This window comes from Meleagris gallopavo, chromosome 14 (genome assembly GCF_905368555.1).
Source record: "Meleagris gallopavo chromosome 14, MGAL_WU_HG_1.1, whole genome shotgun sequence".
In the NCBI taxonomy this organism is placed as follows: Eukaryota; Metazoa; Chordata; class Aves; order Galliformes; family Phasianidae; genus Meleagris; species Meleagris gallopavo.
This window is the reverse complement of record NC_139417.1, coordinates 18,704,599-18,718,677: the sequence shown is the minus strand read 5'-3', so window position 1 is coordinate 18,718,677 and position 14,079 is coordinate 18,704,599.

Sequence of the window (14,079 nt, the reverse complement as noted above, 5' to 3'; positions counted from 1 at the left end):
TGACTGTGGTCCCATACAAACCAAATGATGGAGCAGTCTGGCTCGGCGGGCTGATCTCAGCTCCCTTCTGGAGACGAACATTTACTTGATTCTTATGCTTTAAAAGGTCCACAGATTTACACACGCGGTTATTTTCCATTTCCAGCCATCTCCTGGATCCCGCCTCCTCTGCACACACTGCTGACACTTGGGGAGGAGAACCCCCAGCTGCAGCCAACCTGCTGCACCAGAGCCATTGGGTGCCACTGCAGCATCCCCCCATTCGTTAGGGCTGTGAGCTGAGCCCATCAGTGCAGCACACTTAGAAAACTGAGTCACAGTGCAAGGGCTGGATACCATCTTTCACACTGCTGCACGGCTACCGTTAACGATGTTTTAAAATTAATACATTTTCATCCTATTTCTCTCCCAGTGCTTGAGCCTTTCCAGGCAGGCCCCCGTGTTCCCCGGCCGTGTAGGACACACATCTCCCCAAAGTGCCATCAGTACCTGTCCCATCACTCTGAGAGCCATCCAGGCATCTGAGGAGAATGAATCAATCAATTATGCAGGAGACACTTTAAAACTGTTCCTCTGAGATGGCAAATATTTCAAAGAGGCAGCTCTATTAGATGGGCACTTCAGCCAAATCATTACAATCCCTGCAATCCACTGAGAACAGTAACTTTTTCTCTCAAACACTCACTATTATCTCAGTTTCTGATTTACTAGGAATATTCTGATTCACTTAATCCCCACAACACCTGCAATGCTGACGGAGTTTGCGTGCTCTCAGGAGTGAGACCAGGTGGTTTTCTCCACCTGCCCAGGGCTCTGTGACGAGATGAGCCGCCTGGCAGCCCCCAGAGGCAGCTGCAGGGGTGCAGAGCCGGGGTCCCCCATGGGAGGCACCCGGGGGGGAGGGCAGAAATCCTCCTCCCATCTGCTCCTCTTCAGCGTTTCCCTCAAAAAGCCCCGACACCCACCAAAAAAGAAACACCCAGGCTGCAAAATCAGCCTCTGGGAAAGCCAGTCACGCTTGCTCCTTCCGCCTACTCTGCACATGCTGTGATGGCATCCTTAACGAAGGGATGAAACGCTCCTTGCTTTCCTGCTGAGCCTCCACCCCACTGTGCAGCCCCCCCGTGCAGCACTCAGCCCCAGCCCCCCACCCACTGCTTGTTTAGGAGCAGTGAATACACACCTGCATGTAGTTATGTCATGATGAACCTCACCTGTACAAAAGCAGGGCCAGAAAGGTTTTGTTGGTGACCTGCTTGCAGAGGGGCCCACCAGACCACATCATAATTAAAACTCACGTTCAAAGCCGTAACAAAACTGCATCTTCACCCTTCCTGACTTTAAAACTTACACCATTTTTGGTATTTACTTGCTTTTATTTAAATAAAGAGAGTTGGTTTGCAGCACAACAGAAAGCCATATGTGTAATTTAATACATATTCTCTTTCTTGTTGATGATTTTTTTTTAATAGAGTTACTGAAAACTCAATTTCGTACACAGAAGCATCACATCCCCAGGGGCTGCTAAAGAGTTCACCTCTGTGAGCAGCTCGGACAGCCCGCTGCCCAGCACTGCTTGCTGTTAGCTGACTGCATGCACTGAGCCACCTCAGTCGCACCCCATGGAGCAAGGTGCCGTGATACCAAACGCTGTCACAGCTGGCACTCATCTTAATTAGTTCTGACAAATCTTGATAATGAATCACTGAGGATATGAGTTAGGCATAAAATAAAGCAAATAGCAAGGATCTTACGTAATTCTCACTATTCCGATGGCTGTAGAAGTTGGGTTGTGAGGTTGTTTTGGAACATTTTATAACAGAAATCATGAGCGTTCTTTGCAAATCGGAAATCTTTTCTAAGATCTCTTGGCTGTGTCCTTTTGATAGGGATGCAGATGCTTCCCCTTGCCTTTGGGGCTGCTGTGGTGTTCCTCTCAGGGCTGAATTTGTGTCTGGGTTGTGAGGTTGAGCACTAATGGGGGTCCCTGCCCCGTTCCTGATGGCACAGCCCTCCTTCCCCATCTGCTGCTCCTCTCCCAGCTCCTCGTGTCTGTCCATCACAGCCATATGAAAGCACGTTTAAACAAAATCAAGATGTGCTGCAGGCTGTGCTCATCATTGATCCTCAGCTATTGAGATTTCCATGTCCCAAGTGGCAGTCTAGCAATTTCTGAGCACTCCTTCTTGAAGATTTGCTGCATTTTCCACAGGAAAAAATATTTTGCCGTGTCTGAAAAGGTCTCCATCCCTTATGCAGTAATCCTTTTTTTTTTTTTTTTTTCTTCCCTGGGATTCTTTGTTAGTGTAATTATTGAAATGAGATTTTTCAAATCTCATTTAGGGACTGGGAAAACATAGGTGCTCAATTTCCTCTCCCAGGAAATCCTGAGCTAATGAAAGGTTGCCAGGCAGGTTGCTGGAGCTAAACTGGCGTAGAAAGGAACCCCAAACAACTTGAAGCAACTGCAACAAAACCAAAATTCTCATTACTAAAAACCCATTGGCTTGGAGCAGCAGGACACACACAGCTAAATTAATGAGATCAGAAGGATGTGGCTTCAGGCAATGTGCTCAAAGATGCTGGGCTTGGGTGTAAAAGTAGGTGAGCTGCTTCCAGATCCAGCTCTGATGAGAACTGCCAGGCAGGCTGACAGGCTCAGACCTGATCCACTTCCACGGAGGTCGATGAAAACTCATTAATTTTAAAGATCAGACCATTAATTTGAAAGCCACTGACAGAGCAGCAAGAGCAGGTCTGAGGACTGAAATAACACAGAGGCAGAGGGCATCCTTGCAGTCTCCTCAGATGAATCCTGTAGCTGAGTAGAAGCAGAACGAGGTTAAATCCCTTAACCAGGAGGCCGAGCATGCCCCAAGTGATACAGGAAGAGCACGCATGAGTATCAGTGTAGAACCATAGAATCATAGAATTGCTCAGGTTGGGAAAGACCTTCCAGATCATGAAGTCCAACCTCAACCTAACCACAGTACCCTTACTCTACTGACCCACTGCTAAATCATGTCCCTGGGCATATTTTACACCTAAGAGAAAATGGATTTAATCCTCAGTTAGTTTAGATGCTCCAGGTCAACCAAAACAAGCTTTCTGACCCAAATCAGAAGTTTGCAACAGGAAATACTATCAGCTCGTGAAATGACTAGAAGAAGGGATGTCAACGTGCAGATGGGTTATGTGTGAGCTGCACTGCAGCGGTCGCAGCCCGTGCTCCATGAGGGCAGTCTGTAGGGGCAGCTTGGCATGCAGGACCAGGGCTGTGGAGCAGCTGTCCCTGCCTCGGGGTTGGCTCTGCTCTGGGTTGGGTGCCCGTGGGGTGTAGTAGGGGTGCTGTTGGAGCATGTTGGTAGGCAACAAACAGAAAGTATTTTATTGCCATGTGAACAGTCGAGAACAAAATCTGATACAGATATTGGATCAAACCTTGTACTCTGTGGCAATCTAATTTTATCCTGACATGTTGATTGCTTGCTCTTCATCTGCGGTTGCTGTCCCAAAGGGTGCGAAGTGAGAGAAGCTGTATTTTCTTTCCTTAAGAAGATGACAGAAAATAAATTCAGAAGAACACCCAAGAACAATGCGGGTTTTGTTATTCACCAGGCAGCTTCACAGAGGGGAAAATCTGGAGCTGGGTTTTTTGAGGTCCTCGACGAATGGTGGCACTGAATGTGATGGAATTTCATACTGCTGTTTTGAATTTTTAAGGTAATTCACAAAGTAAGGAGTTCTTCCAGCTGCACACAGTGCATTTTGGAAGGGATGCTGAGCTGGGCTGAGCATCTGTTAAATACCTGTTTAAAAAAAGGACTGCAAAACTAAGGGATTTTCACGAACTTCCTTACAAGTAACACTATGAACATTGGGTTAAGCCATCTCAGCAAGGATCAGCAGGTCAGATCCTGCTACCAGAAGTAACAGGACACCCAGTGAGCGTGCTGTCCCTGAAGCAAAGGCAGCCACAAGAAGTGGGGCCCACGTCAATTCAAAAGGCAAGGAGATGCCTTGGGAGTCCTCGGCTGGGCTGGAAAGCACATCTCTTGCTTGGAGATTGGTTGTCTTTCACCACAAAACATCTGCTATGAAACTTTGTTCCCAGCTTAGCTCGATCAGAAGTGCAGTGTGGAGCCTCTGAGGTGCAGGTCAGACAGGACCTGAGTACCTGACCTGCAGGTCATGGACTGCCTTCCATAAATATTTGTGTAGATGAATCCTGCTAATGACAGATGAAAAACTGATGTGGATATTTACAGGACCAGAACATAAGGGTTAATTTTGTCGTAAACGTTTTAGAAAAAAAATGCATCCCACTAAGAAAACATCATTGGCATCATGTGAGAGTTCAGTATTTCTTACCGAGCCCCACTCACGTGTAATAAATACAGACTTTGAAGTTGCTTAATTTCAGCAACTTTTTTTTCCTTGACCCAGATATAAACAAACTTTTACTATTGGGACATGAAATATTCCCACAGCAGTACTCATTTCCCCATCATTTATTTCTGAATTAGAATGGGGGAGGTTTTCTTCTTTCTTTCATTACCTACACTGATAGTGTTCTGCATTATCTATAAGCTCGGAAGTTTTCTTCCACTCCTGGTCTGCTTTCTCCATTAATTTGGGGTATAACTCTGGCTAAATCAAATTGAAGCTTCTAAAACATAAATGGTGGCTTAGGGTTGGCATTAGTAGACAAGAATAAATCCTCTTTTTATGAGGTCTTTTTTTTTATTATTAAAGGTAATTCAGTTTAAAGAAACAGAAAATGAAATTTAAAGAGTGATGCGGGAACATATGTTAATTTCAGGTAATTAATTTAATTGGAGGGACAGATGATGAGTGAGAAACAGCCCTGTTCGGAGTCCCAGACAAACACTTTGGGCTGGTTTTGTTAATTGATTCATTAGCATCTTTTCATTCTCTGCAGGGAAGAGAAATTAGGAAAAAAAGATGGGATTTTAAAGAAAAGAGGAACCAGAGAAAGACAGGGAAAAACATGAAGCATATGAGGAAGAAAAACATCCTGAGGTAGATATTCCCTCAAGTTGGAATTAAACTATTTTACCCATAAACTAAGATTGCTCCCTGTTGATGCGAAGCAGATTCTTTACAAATTACTGGGCCTACGTTTAATTTAAACTGATATTTTTTCAGGGCAACAGGTGAAGAACCAAAGATTCCCCTTCCAGTGGGGCTGATGGGGAGGTCCCTCACTCAGTCTCCCCATGAACAGTGACCTCAAGCTCCCCAAAGCCAGCACCCAGCATTCCTGTTTGCATCACTGAGGCAAAGCCCAACAAAACCTCTTAGGTTTTTTTCTTGCATTTTCTTCTTAACTTTTCCATTTACACTTAGGTATTTCAGCAGTAAGAACATTACATAAGGAAGTCCCACATCAACACAGGCATCTGGCTGCTGGTTGTGGGGGCGAGGCGCTAACTGTGGTGGGGCCAATGCTGGCAGAAGGCTCATGGCTGTACATGGGTGTGTGTGCACGGCCCCTTGGCCAGAGGCAACCACCTGGTTACATGAGGTTTCTCTGCGTATCCATTTCACCAAAACATTCATTCCACACATGAATTCTGACTCAAACCCATAGATCATCAACTTACCATCCAAGGAATGTTTTATAGTCGGCAAGATTAAGATGCGTTGAGCATTAAAGCTACATCCCTGGAAATCACAGTAACTGCTAACAATCTTTTTGAAATAGAGCAAATTACCTTTAGTTTTTACTACCAGAGAGAAGAATGTCCATTTCCAAAATATGAATTTTTATTATCATTTTATCTCTCTCTGTTTTTATGAAGCAAAAGCTATGAAGCCATTTCAAACGTAAATTACTTGAAAGTTCTCCTTAATTCCCACCAGAACTAAGCCCAGCTCCTCTAGATCAAAGTGTTTTGAAGTTCATTTTCCATGCCTATACTGATACAATTATGATATTTTTCACTTCTAAGGAACAGAGCCTGGAAATCTAAAGATCTGAACAGTTTAGGACAGTGGTCCCACCTTTACTGTGCCAACATACTCTGCATTTTATGGATGAAAGAAATTCTCATTCAAGAGCTATAATTCCTTATTTAGTTCATCTTTGCCTTCTCCTGAAATGTATAACTAGAAAAGCATTCACAGAAAGGTTACAACCAACAGCAAAACCAACCACCCTAAAACCCCCATCAGTTTGGGGCCCTTCCGTCAATTCCACTCCCATTGGAGCTCTGGGTGTTCAATGATTTCTCACTTTCATTCTCAACCTGAAAGTGCCCCAAATTCTCCCACTTGGCAAGAATTGGAAGCAATGCAGAGAGAGCTGCAAAGCTGCTGGATGGCTGTGAGAGGCAGGGAGCGTTTTGTCTAAAAGGGACCTGTTTCAGTCAGCATACATCATGTGAATTGAGCTTTAAAACTTGAGCTGAGCTCGCAGCTCCCAGCCCATCAGGCAGTACGTGGCGGGGCCATTCGGGGTCCCTGGGACCTGCATTCACTTCCCAGCTTTCTGCAGCTTTCCTGGGTAGGGCCCTGGGGAGCAATCTTCTTCCTTCCCGGCACAGTTCATCTTCTGCATAGGAATAACATACCTGCTAATTCACACCGCTCTGGGAGACCACGGCAGTAAAACTTGCAAACATATGAGAAATAGAAAAGCATGTAAATGTGATTCAAACTCATCTGAAGTTCCTAACTACAGTTTCTCTTCTTTCTCTTTCCCTGGCTAATGTTTCCCCAGAACTGCTCTCCTGAGTTCTGTGTGTGGCCACCAGACTGCCCGCATTTCCAGGTCAGCAATCCCCACTTTACTTCTGTTATGGAGAAGAGGGGTTACACTGTTAAGATGCAGTCTGTAGTTGTTTCGTGTCCGTGACGTGGCTGAACGAGGAGCTGGACTGGAAAAGGTCTCCAGGGTCAGGACAAAGCCACGGTCAGCATTTACAAAAGGCAGGAAAGCCTGTTTACAAAGGGCAACCAGAAGGTTTGAATGCTTTAGCAAGGTGACCACTGAGCAAACAAGCACAAATCAGTGCCGTGTTGTAGGGTTTGGGAACTCGGTGTTGTCTCCAGTCTTCTGTCCCCAGGGAACCACGAGGCTGCTGATAAAGGCTTGTTTGGTGAATGGCATCAGTGCTGCTTCTTAATGCCAAGGCAACATGAATTCACAGGAAACGTTCTTTCAAACTGATGAGTTTCTTTTCATCAAGAAAATTGGCTGGTGAAGGTGGCAGTGCTGAGCGCAGGCTTTCGTAGTTGCGTCCTGCGATGACTAAGAAAGCAGTCCGATATATGAAGATACATCTCAGAAAGCATACGATGAACAGCTGAGTTTTCAGAAGAGCCCATGTCTCCCAGGTATCACTCAGACACGCTTTTGGAGGAGCCACTCCCATGGGATGGGTGGGCCTGGGAGGCTGCTGGCACGATGGTGTCACGGCGCTGATGCCAGCTCTGTCACTGCTACCTCGCTGCAAACAGGAGGAGCAGCACAAGAGCTCTTACCCACAGCTTAAATGCAGCATCTCATCCACGGTACATCAAACCCTGTGGAGGCCTCATTCGCAACCAGACCTAATATTCAAAATTTAGAAACGCCATCTGGTAGAGACTTTGTTAAGTAAAAATATCTTATTACTGAACATAGATCTTGGAGAGAGCTCGCTTTCTTTCCTTATGCATCTGCTCGTATTTAACTGGACAGTCACATTTCAGTATTTCTGGAGTACTTCCAAAGGTTTCTGACATGGGGCACGGTCCTAAGCTGTAGAAAAAGAATCAGCTGTATTATTAATGTGAAATTAGTAGTAACTCATGACATTTGAGTTATGTTGCTGCAAGGTGTCTTTTTACCAGCTTTGTTTCTCCTGGTAAACAGCAAGTCCTATAATTGCAGATATAAATCTGTTGAGGTATGAATGCATGGTTGAAAGTGATGAAAATGTTTAATAAAGTATGTCCCAGAAACAGAGAACAGGACTAGATTGAACACATTGACCACAGGGCTTGGGTATGGTGATAGAGGCATGATCAATGGAATGGGGAACAAACACTAAGTCTGCTCAGTATAACTGCTCCAAGATATCCGAGAGCTGATAAGGCATAAAAATCCTTTTTAGCAGTACAACTTCTGATGGCCTCTTATAACAGAGAAGAGCATAGATCTTATGCACCTCGCTTACAAACTGCAAACATCCAGTTTGGGGTTTTTCCAATGAAGTTTTATGAAGTCAAGGTTAACTTTCATGGTCCGAATCTCGACGATTCGAGCTCTTATGACAGACCCCTGTAAAACTGAAAACAGCTCAGAACAGTGGTTTGTTAAAAAAAAAAAAGGGGGGGGGAAATCACTGTTTTTAAAATTCTGTCCAGCTCAACTATTTTACAAAAGCCATAGAATCCTTATCTGAAATGGTGTCTTGGTGTTTTGGTTTCAGTCTCATATAGCATTTACTTATTTATTACTTGTTTGTTGTTATTTTTGGCTGTGGATAAAGACAAATTCTTTTCATTAAGGTTGATTATCCTAAATGTGGACTCTCTGTATTTCACCAGCACAACGTCTCTAGTGTCACAGACCTCTTCAACTCATGGGCACCAATAAACAGACTGAGATAAAGACAGTAGAAGTACCTGAAGTCTGCGCTTGTCCCTACTGATCATAAGTTGTGGAATGGGTAATGACATTCCTGGCCTTGGAATAAAATAGATGGTAACTCAATATAGAGCACAGGCTAGATTTCAGGGCTCATAGTTATTAGGCACTATTGCATTTTGTCCCCAGATCTGTGTCCCACCTGAAGATATTCTTTCAGCTGGGTCTGGAGCCAGTGCCTTTCCCAGTGCTACAGGCATTTAGTGATGGAGCAGAACATAGAAACTACTTCTCTATCATGATAACAGAGGTGTTCCTGCCACACAAGTTTTCAACATGAGCTCATGTCTTACACAGCATTGAAGAAAACAGAGGTAGATAGCTCTATCTATGGCAGCTAACATCAACCCCTCCTCACAGACCTCTGCTTAATCCTACGTCCAGAATAAACCCCACCAGCAAGCATCAAAAAACAAGCAAGAAACAAAAATCAGGTGCAGGAATGGCAATTTTCAAATCAGTTCCCTGGACTGAGTGCCACTGAAGATTAAACCAATAAAAAAGGGTTTTTATGAGGAAACTTGCATGTGAGAGGAGCAAATCAGCAGAAGAAGCCCGAGCTGGCGTGCAGTCCTGAATTAATAGCTTAATGTAATTCAGTTCTTGCTGGTTGCCTGGAAACTAACATGGAAAAAAAAGTGAAAGCACAAACCATAATGGGTGTAGAGGACTTAATAAGGAATTATTGATGCCAATAAACTGTTAGACAGCCTGATGTATTTCTAACAAAATCACTCAAAATGCTCCTTTATTATTATATGTTATTCTGAATAACAAGGTTCAAGGCCAGAGAAGATAAAGCGCTGCGGAGCGGGCAGGTTGGGCAGGCCGCAGTGCTGATGCTGGGACTTGTCCCTGAACTCATGGCAGGCCGGCCGCTCCTTTTAAGCATAAGCTAACTGAGGTTCTCTGCCAGTAAAGGCACTTGTGCCTTCCTCACAGTCAGCTGTCTGGATTTAGCCCTGCAGCTCTGCTCAAACCTGGAGTTGAGTTTCTGAATGCCAGCCTCCAGTGAAACTGCTTTCTGAGGCAGGCCTGGCTGTTTGCCCACACTGGTTTGGGAATGTTTCAGTGCATCCTCGTAGCTGTGTCCATCGGCGGAACACTAACAGACCCCAACCAGTCTCCTGTCATTCCAAAGATGGACAAGTCCTCTCCTGGGATGGAGAATCCCACCGGGGGCTGCAGAAGATGCTCATGGAGTACCACCCCAGTGCCACACTGGTTTCAGTGCCCAATGCACCAAGCGTCCCCTGCATGCCCCCACTGCTGGCTTCCCACCTTGAAAGAGTTGCTTCAAGAAAGCAGTTTTTATCCTAATTATTTTTGACAGGTATTAGGTCAGTTTAATTAGTCTGAAATTCAGATGAACGACCACCTCTCTCCTGTAATTCATCTTCAACACTGAAAGAGGAAAACGCCGTTAAAATTAGCTCTGGCCTATCAGAGGCCATCCACAGCCACCCAAATAAACCAATTTTGTGCTGCAAAGACAAATCCTGGCTGGTTTTGGGGGGTAAGACTGATCATGCCAGGAACAGCTTTGGAAACAGATTTCTCTCTTCCTAATGTGCAAGAGATGTATAATGTGGATCGTGATATAGAAAATATTGTAAAATATAACAGTGTAAAACTAATTTTAAGTCTGCTACTGATTTATCTGTTATTTTGAGATATCCAATAGATAAGAGCATTTTAAATGGTCTCTAAATAAAGCGAATCATTACTTCTTACTAAAAAGGGAGCTTTTAAATGATCCAGTTACTGAAAAAACAACAAACTATAATTTCTTCTGAAATTTCGCAGTTCCCTCTCCCCTCTGTAAGCAATCTACAGTAATAAAGTATAAACACAGAGATCAAGTGTCACGACGAAAATGCTTAACAACTTACAAATGGTACATTAAACCCCTACAATCTCGGGTAAGACAAACAAAATCATAAACTCTTTTTATTGCAGTTCCTGACAAACTGTGGATATAAATAGAATTTAACACAACTAACTTATTTGTCAGTCTTACCCTATTATTCAGAAATTATCTTCTCCATGTCTGTCTTTTTACGACTTCTTAAGCCAGCACGACAGGAAGGTGAGACCATTTCTGAGTCTTCGGTCAGCAGAGGTCTTCACGTGCATTCTGGAAAGCATGGAGGGGAGGCTGCAGCTTTCAAGCTTAGAAGCTCGACAATTCATTCAGAGCAGACTGCTCTCTGAACCAGTCAGTTAAATGGCTGTACAGCAGAGCTCCCCGAATAGCCATGCGAAGGCCCAGCCCTGGCACCACCCAGCTGTGTGATGAAGCGATGGCTGATGCAGCCTTTTTGCTGCCAGGTGCTCTGTGCTCCCGATGCACGGCTTAATGACCGTCTTGTAGCTGTCAGTGGAAGCACAGGTTGTAAATTCTCCCATAGGCATTTTTATTAGAACAAGCACTACAGCTTAAGAGTATTGAGAAGGCATTTAATGAAAACACCCTTGCCTCCACATGCTCCCTCGGGCCATAAGGCAGAACAGTAAAGAAGCACACAACTGCTCACTGACAGTAGGACCTAACCCCAAGCAAGGAGCTCACAGGACTGTGAGCCCAGACATATTCTGAAGAAGTTCCAGTATTCCAAAAGCTCGTTAGCTAAAACAGCCATATGCTGGAAATTATTAGCCCCTGCCTTATTTAAAGTGGCTTTCACTAAATAAAGCAAGTACAGGCAACCTTGACATCTATCATAACTATTTGAAACATGTACGCATGATTTCACTGTCAGGCTGGGCTGCTTGCAGATGGCGTGGTGAAGTCAGACAGCTAGGGAATGTCAGATTTTTTTGTTCTGTTTCATAGCTGTTTTGTTGTGTGGTTTTTTTATTATTATTATTCAGACAAAGGTGACGTGAGAAGCAGAAATAATTTGACTGTACGCTATTATCTGAAGCCCAGTTGAAAGACTTGCAGTCACCAGACTCAGATGTGACCTCTATGCTGGCCAAAACGGTCTGGGGAGTCCTTGAGATGGAACGGCTGAGAACAAACATGGGCTCTCAGATGCTATTTTTGTACATTCATTTCCCTGACTTTAACCACACTGTAGCTACTGAAAATATATGTGATTAGCCTGAAGATGTTATGCCAGCAAACTGCAGCTCAAGACAACTCTCATCAGAACATTTTAATGTAAATTGCTGTCTCCTTATTGTTATCTAAGGAATTAAGCCGATTTATTAAAGTTCAGGAGTCCTCTCTTCGTTTGTAAACCTTTTATGGTGGATGTAATGAGAAGGGCTCATGAGCCTTTTCTTCTGGAAGGAAGAGGATGTCCTCCTGAAGTTCAGAAATGTCAAAGTCTTTTTTTATTTTTGTTTTTTATAGCTGCTGGAATAAATCATTGCTTATTGCTATTCTGCATATTAATTCATAGGTTACATATACTGCTATTGATAGCCAGAGCAGGAAGTCCTAAACTCTAACATTTTTAATGGGAATGTTGGCAGGTCCTTTATTATATCAAAGGGAGAGGTGGTGTTAAAAATTCACATATCAAAAACTATCAACACATGATAAATGGATGGTGAACTGTTCGTGTCGCACCACTTATTAAGTTGGTGCCATAAATTATTACACCATAAAAATCGATGTTTATTTCAGTCTTTCTCTCTTTCCATATTGCTTCAGCTATTTTCTAGGACTCACTTAAAAACTACAAGAAGAAACAGAAAAGCAGAACTGCTGCCATGGCCCAGCACTGGATGCAGGGCCATCAACGGAGCCTACAGCCCTCCCAGTGAGTGCCATGCAGGGCTGTGTTCATTCCTACAGTCACAGCAGCAGCAGTTAATATATTCTCTGGTTTGGCTTTTTTTTTGCATTCGTTATCTTCGCAATGGTACGGCTGTATTACTGTAACTCATCACATCAGAGCACTCTGCCAACCTTTCCATTATTCACCTAAACTTCAGCATCGAGTCGTGAAGAATGACTGTATCGCTTTGTTTGCTATCTGTGTGCACAGCACCAGGGATTTGGGTGCTTTGAAATAGTCCTCCATCCTGAGAGAAAGAATCCTTTTCCTGTGGCACTTCTCAGCCACGGCAGCAGCATCCATGGGCACGATGCGCCGCGATGGGCAGGAAGCCTGCTGACACAGCACTGATCCTCCTTCATAAGGAATTATGCTTCAGCCACACTTAGGTTCTCAAAACACTCTCTAGCTGTGAGTACATTGCACTGTTAACTTCTTGCTGGAAAATCAGGAGCAGCAAAAGCAACAGCGGATTTCCAAAGGAAAACAGTGCTGCATCCCTGTTTGCATGGCACCATTACGTGTGTGATCAACAAACATCATCCTGCACCCATCTATTGGGAAAGATATCACACACACATCGAGCAGCAGTGTGACAGATTCCTTTAACGGTTAAACACAACAAGAGAAATAGGTTTGCTATGTTTTCACACTCATCAGAGTGTAAAAAAACTTTCTACATGACTTGTTTCTGCCAGTTTGGTTTCAGCTCATGCTAAGCACGAGGTGCACACCGGTGTGATGTGATTTCCCTGCTTTGCTTTGCCTACAGCCTTCCTAACATTCAGGGCACTTGCCTCTCTGTCTTTCCCTGCATAGCTCATAGTGCCTTTCTGCATTCCCTGAAAGAGGAGGATCTATCAAATACTCTGCTCAACATACAAGCTGGTTAAAAGAAGAACCTTCTTCCATAATGACCACAAGACCTGAATTTATTGCTGGAATGTCAGAGATCTCACAAACAGCAGCAGCAAAGAGTGCATTATCTTTACCTCTGTGTTTGCAACATATCCCTTCTTCTATGAAATTTTATGACAGATGGATTCAAAGGGGAAAAAGCAACAGGCCTCAGAAGCTTTTATGATTCTTCTTACCTCATCTGTATTTGCAAAACACCGCAAGCCGGACCACGTCCTGGCTGTTTTTATGCTTGTTTTTACAGCAGGGCACACTGCTTGCCATAAATAATAGAACTGAAGAGCAGAAAGTTATCAATAAGTCTGATACGGCTAAAAGCTGTAAGAAGTGATTCCAGCATTCACAGTAAGTGAGTCGGGTGTTCTGATTCTGACAGGGCAGGCAGCAAATCCCAGAGGCCAGGGGAGAGGAGGCAGCTGGCTTCGGGTTTTGATTATGATGCTGCGATGGATTTTCATGACGGCAAAACTATCTCCCATTCTTAGTCATTTTTCTTGCTCATAAAACACACAAAATCCTTGCTGACCCAAGCAGGGTGCCCCGTGGGACCCTAACAGAACAGCAGAAGCTTTACGTAAATACTGCACTTTGAGGTAATAATGGGGTGCCACCTTTTGGATGGATGATTTCTTCATGAAATAAACATTTCTGTGTGAAACTCCTTCATCCCCTAATAGATACAGTATGGGAAATATCTATTAACCACAAAGC